This window comes from Bactrocera tryoni, chromosome 3, assembly GCF_016617805.1.
Source record: "Bactrocera tryoni isolate S06 chromosome 3, CSIRO_BtryS06_freeze2, whole genome shotgun sequence".
In the NCBI taxonomy this organism is placed as follows: Eukaryota; Metazoa; Arthropoda; class Insecta; order Diptera; family Tephritidae; genus Bactrocera; species Bactrocera tryoni.
This window is the reverse complement of record NC_052501.1, coordinates 45,812,059-45,819,024: the sequence shown is the minus strand read 5'-3', so window position 1 is coordinate 45,819,024 and position 6,966 is coordinate 45,812,059.

Below are 6,966 nucleotides of genomic sequence, written 5' to 3'. Positions count from 1 at the left end.
TTCCGAAGCTTAGTCGAAACTTTTATTACTGCTTCACTTCCACTGCAATGATACGACCAGATATGAGCCGATGAAAGTTTTCAGCATACACAGACGTACATACAGTGTTTTTGGTGTGATATAGGAGTAATTTTAAAAATATGTACATGTGTATGTGTGGGTAAATGTAATGTATTCCGACACATTCCATAAATGTAATTAATTAGTGTTTTCATCAAAGATTGAGATAGTTTACTTTAGTTCATAGGTGGCCAGAGGGTGTTAAGTGGTATCAATTTGTCAAACCTGTCCAAAGTTCTCTGGATGTAACGAAACTACTAAAAATTATATATGATTATACTTAATTGAAGCTTACAGCCTTTAGATACATTTAGTTGTGTATGTGATATGCAATGACAGTAAAGTGATCTTATGAGACAAATAAGATTATTGCTTTGATCTACGAAAAGTTGAAACGAAGAGTAAACTAGGTTATAATTCTAAGTTACCTTTGGAGTATAATTTTATATGACTAGGACTTGATTGAGCATGTGAACAAAAAAAAACAAGATTTGTGTAATGCACATTCTTTCCCGATAGAGGGGAGATTTTCTAGGAGACAAATTAATGAATGGAAAGCTGGCGATATAAATGGAGAACAGGGAAATATTGCCTGAAACTAGCGGCATACACACATGTGAAGAAAAGAAAAGGCAAACAAGATGGAACATTCGATCGAGGATCGATGGTGGCATAGCCATAGTTTCAGCAGGATTAAAAAAAATACATACTATTAAGGTCGAATTTCTTCCAAATCACGTCATGTTCCTATTCACAATCAAAAATTGGGTGGCAATAAAGTTTTTCGTTAAATAATAGCTTGGTCAGAAATTCTTTAGACGAGTTCTAGCACTGAAAGCACGATAAGCCTAGAGAATATAAGGAAAGAAAAAGTAGATATATTTTCGAACGAATAAAATATTCTTTCTCAATATCGCCTTGGTAACTATGAGATCACCCAAGTGACGATTGAGATTCGATGAAAAGCTTTATGAGCTCATAGTTTAATGCATTAGCTAGTTGCTCACAAATAAGTTTCAACTAAACACTTTTCAGCAATCTGTTGGATTTGACAAAATTTCAAGTTTTTGTTTTCCTAAGCTGTGTAATTTTAAGATTGCAATGCGAACCTGGCAAGGTTTCCATCTCCATCCTTTAAATATTAATCATACGCTGAGTCAATAGAATATGCCTATCCGCATATACTCTTCAGTTCGACAGATTTCCATTAAGTTAGATACCTTTAGATCGAAAAAGTGCGTTGTGTAGGTAAAAATAATTTAGAGGATAACTTCTCTTCGTATGGAGATTCAGAATTACTAGACTAAGAAAATGTTGTTTGGCGAATATGTGTATAAATATAAAATAATATTATATTCAAAGTTTAGTCTTAGGGAAATAAATATAAGTATGGCTATTAGAGGGTTTCCTTTTATATTTTCGGATTAGAGTACAAAAACAAATATTAATCATCGAATATCGATTTATTATTTTTAAACATATTATATACTCCGTTAAGACTTCTGCATGCGTTTGAATCAATTCTCAAAGCACTTTTGCCACTGTAATTGAGTTATCCCCCAAACATGCGTTCTGAACGCATCAGGCACCAAAAACGTTGACCTCTTAGTTTATCTTTCATGTACGGAAATAAAAAAAAGTTATTCGGTGCCAAGTCAGGACCTTACCGTGGATGAAGTGGTTTCAGTCGATGTGTGAGAGCTGTTATTGTGTTGAAAAATGATTCGTCTGGGCGGTTGGTTTTTCCGATTTCCTGAAGAACAACTGGCGAAAACAAATGGTTGTAGACCACTCAAAATTTACTGTTCTGTGTTATTCTAGTGGTATGTTTGCGAAATGTTTAGTTTTTCTAAAAAACATTTGCTTGGTAGTGCTTCGTGAGCGAACAATTTTTGTGGGCTTCGGCTCATCTTTAAACATCCATACAGTCGACAGCTGTTTACTTTCGGGCATAAATCCACCTTTCACTTTGTCATAGTCATATTTTGAAGCACCGTTATTGTAATTTCTTAATAATACTCCGTTAAGACTTCTGCATGCGTTTGAATCAATTCTCAAAGCACTTTTGCCACTGTAATTGAATTATCCCCCAAACATGCGTTCTGAACGCATCAGGCGCCAAAAACGTTGACCTCTTAGTTTATATTTCATGTACGGAAATAAAAAAAGTTTTTCTGAAGTCTACGACCTCAATTGGATTCAGCATACCATTGATTCTCAAATGTAAAAGGTAACCTACGTATATGACATCTGTTTCAGTATTAGTTGGTATTATGTTCAAATTGTGAAAGGGCTCTCCATATTATGTGAAGGTTTTATTAAATATCTACTGTTTACAAAATGTCCTATTTTACTTCATAAATGTTTCGTTTTAGTTTCAAAAGTAGTTCGTATACTTTGAAAAACCAAGATGTCGTCAAATTCCCAGAAAATGGTACAGCCCACCTTTACGTGAATGGGAGGGTGAAATACCTGCGCCAAAGTATTTTTTCAAAATGAACTCAGTGATTAAAAAGTGATTTGATGGTCATACTGGTACAGCAATTAATGAAAGAAACAGATTCAAGTTATGACTGCTCTGGAAAGTGAATCCTGGAAAAGCGTTGGGTTGACAGATCGAAAAGTTTCCAGCTAACCATAAATTATTTTAAAGAAATTGTGCGAAATGTGCTTATAAATTTTTAGAGCAAATATAAGTATCAAGTCAGACTATCTTTGCATCATCTAAATTCATTCTCGGATAATTTAGGAATTTGTATTGAAAACCAAGGAGAGCAGAATCTGGGAATTATGGAAGATGTATCGATGTTAATGGGACCGTAACATGATGGACTGCTGGTCCTTAAAACGAGAAAAAAGTGGTTTCGTTGAGATATAATACATGTTTTCGATATCTGTCTTCCTGTTTAAATCGATGTATCTATATTTTTCGAAACAAATCTGACATTATAGATATATCTGTTATTTTATTTCATGTTTTTAATATTTTTACATCTAAGTCCACGAAAACACATAGACCCGTAAAGTATCATCCTTTATAGCCCTTAATTTTGCATTAGTTACCGCCCTCGGGCATCGTCGTGAGTGCTAAAAGTCATTTACACAAATGTTGTCCATGAAAAGCGGACGTACACACGTTTTATGACAGTTTTCCGTCAGCCAATATGCGAGCGCTCGTCCAAATACTAACAAATATAATAGGTCTATATGTACTCAAGTGTGTTTGTAAGTAAGTGTGTGTGATATTTACGTAAAATCATGTTTACTATAGGAATTTTTGCATAACGTAATGCCAAGATTACTTTGTAACAAGAAAACACGTTGACTTCGGCTGCACTAAAGCTATAATACCCTTCATAAGTTCAAATTTTCCTTACAAGAACTTGAAAAAAAGTGAGAAAAACAGTACCGTAAACAGGTCTCTTTGGGCATGTTTCATCGTGCGAGATCTGATTCCACTTCATGGAGAGCATTATAATTGCCGATGAGACAAGGGTTTATGAGTTTACCATGCAAACAAGTCAACAATCACCCGAATGAAGTGAAAAAACGAGCCGAAACCAAAAAACCACGCCAAAGCCGCTCAAAAATTAAAGTGAGGCTTATGTTTTTTTCGATATTCGTGGTTTGGTGCATCATGAATGTGTTACAGAGGGAACAGACGGTCAATTAGAAATTCAATTTGGCAGAATTGTGGAAGAACAATTAATGGATTTTACACGATGATAATGCATCATTGCATCAAGCCACGATTCTGACCGAATTTAAAGCCAAAACGCTATGAATACCATCAATCGACTACCGTATTCATCAGATTTGACTTCGTGTGATTTTTTCTTGTTCGCCAAACTGAAACTATCGAAGAGGTGAAACCAAATTTGTTGAAGGAACTGAAGGCCATACCACAAAGTGTTTTGAAGACTGGAAAAATCGTTGCCATAAGTTTTTTGTCACAATGTATACAGTTAAGGGTATAAACACTATTCTGTACATACATATGTATATACGTATACGGACGTTCATATTTTTAGCACTTATATACACATCTACCTATGTTTAAAGCCGCTTTATATAGTCGCAGTATTCTTAAGTGTATTTACACAAGGAGTGGAATTGAAATCGGTATGGCGAAATCTCCACTGAGGCTACGTGCCGCAGAGTCATTTCGATAACGACAACGGCAATGCCAGTATTGTAATAATAAATGGCAAACAACAATAACAAAAAAGCGTTTATACATACGTACATACGTATAAACACATAAACACACAGGCACACACATGTTATGTATGGTGAAACAGTTAGCACGTTTCTGTTAATATGGCTTACAACTGCCAAGCCACGCAACGCTGAGAGTTACAAAAATGACAGGCAAAATGACAGTCGTTGATCTGCCAAAAGCAAATGTCACTTACATACATATAAACTTATATATGTACATACAAACCCATCTATGAAATGGCAAAGAAGCGCTGGCGAATAGTTTGGCGTTAAGTGTAGAGAGGAGTGGCCGGTGGAACGGCGAATTGACGGTTTGAGCTGTCGGACAGACAGGTAAGCAGTGATGATATCAAAGTTTTGATAGGCCAAAAGCAATGCGTCGAGTGCAAAAACTGAAAACGACCAACACAAACGAAGCACTGCACGAATGCGCATAGTGGAAAGTTGTGAAATGTAAGAATCATGCCGTTTGTAACGAGTTCATGCTGTTCTATAAATATATGTACATAATTTGTTGTATGATGTAAATATACAGTTTGTATGTCTTTTGCGTGCGAAAATGGCAATAGGCAGAGTATGCAAGTATTATATGTTTTTGCAAAAGTCACTTCCGACATGGTGCTGCGTATGCCTGCACGCATTTAAGTCGGTCTCTATGCATGTATGTATGCATGTGTGTGTATGTCCTTATCATGCAAGTTTATTGGACATAATTTCTGCGCGCATTACTGTCATTTCAGTGAACGTAGTCACTTTGGGCGCATGTGACATTTTGTACGATAAAGTGGGAGAAATTGTGCGGCAACTGTGGCGGGATTTGAATATGTCCATGAGGTTTTGTTCTTTTTTGTGTTGCAGGCACTGCTTTCTTCGTCTTATTAAACCCAGTAATGAAATATGAAAAGTAACCCGTATTCTCCGGCAAAAGCCTCTTAGCTATTCTTTAGGAAATGAATGGGCATTTAATGGTACTTTCATAATACAATAGGAGTTAGTACAAAATTAGATCTTTTTCGTTATTGGCGAAGACACCGCTTACGCGGTTATAGCCTTTTCGCTGTTTGATGCTAATCGGGGATTCGAAGCGAATCTTTCTCTTCCTCTGCTTCCTCCGGCGGGTACTGCGTTGAATACTTTCAGAGCTGGAGTGTTTTGTCCATTCGGATGACGTGACCTCACCAGCGCAGACGCTATCTCTTAATTCGCAGAACTATGTCAATGTCGTCGTATATCTCATATAGCTCATCGTTCCTTCGACTGCGGTATTTACCGTTGCAAATACGTAAATCTTCCGGAGAAGTCGTAACGCAGACTCATTACATGTTGTCATCGTCCATGTCTCTGCATCATATAGCAGGACGGGGATGATGAGTGACTTGTAGAGTTTGGTTTTTGTTCGTCGTCTTTACTTCTCAATTGCCTCCTCAGTCCGAAGTAGCACCTGTTGGTAAGAGTTATCCTGCGTTGGATTTCGAGACAGACATTGCTGTTGCTTTTAATACTGATTCTAAGATAGACGAAATTATCTACAACTTCAAAGTTATGACTGTCAACAGTGACGTGAGAGCCATGTCGCGAGTTCGGTTACTGTTTGTTTGATGACAGGAGATATTTCATCTTCGTTCACTACCAGACCCATTTGCTTCGCTTCCTTATCCAATCTGGAGAAAGCAGAACTAACGGCGCGGTTATTGAAGCCAATGATATCAATCACATAGAGGATGGAGTCACGTGCAGAAGTTCACGCAAGTGAGGAAAGTTCTCTGAGTGCCGTTCACTCGCGAGTGGCCTCAAGCTGCTCACGACTTCTGGTCGTAGACCAAGTACCCTCTGGGTAGCCAAAGAATATCCGTTTGAAGGCGAGCTAAAGTGAGAAGGCGAACAATCCCGTTGGACGATTGTTTGTAAAGGGCACAAAATTATCTGCACAACAAAAAGACGAACCCATTTTGACCGGATTTGTGTGTTTTATTTAATTTTAACTTCACGTCGTTCTGGTTGGTAAACTCTTTTTATATAAGTCTCTTCGCAATCGCTTTACAATTTGAAATCATATAAAATAAATACATAATGACATACAGCTGAATCACTTTTACATACATACCCATACACACTACCTACATGCACAGTATGTATAGTATACTATGATACTCTGAGTAAGAAAATAGAATAGTAAATAACTTTGTGGTTTATAAAAATTTTCGACTGGACAAAAGGCAATTGTTTGCTTTTAAGTGGCGCTTGCTTTCTTCTTTGACATCTGACATGCGAGGCGATTGTGTCATCGCCAACAATTGTTGACATTTGTGCACGACTACAAAATACGCTTATGACACATGCCCTGGCGAGTATACATTATATTTCATACTTTATGAGCATCAACTATGAGTATGAGCACATTTAGGAATTACATAAATAAATTGTTGGAATTAAATGAATGCACTGGAAATTTGTATATACATACATATGAATACAAATAAGCTAAAAAATTACTGAAAAACTGTGTTACATATTAAAAATGCTTCTCGAAAAAATTTGGAAATTTATTATTTATTAAAAATAATTTTCCCATTGTGCACTTTAAGGTAATTACATTTGAGTTTGTTCAATTAAAAATAACATTACATCGTATTTAAAAACATGTAACCTCAATTAGTACTTAAAGCAATGATGTAATAATTAACT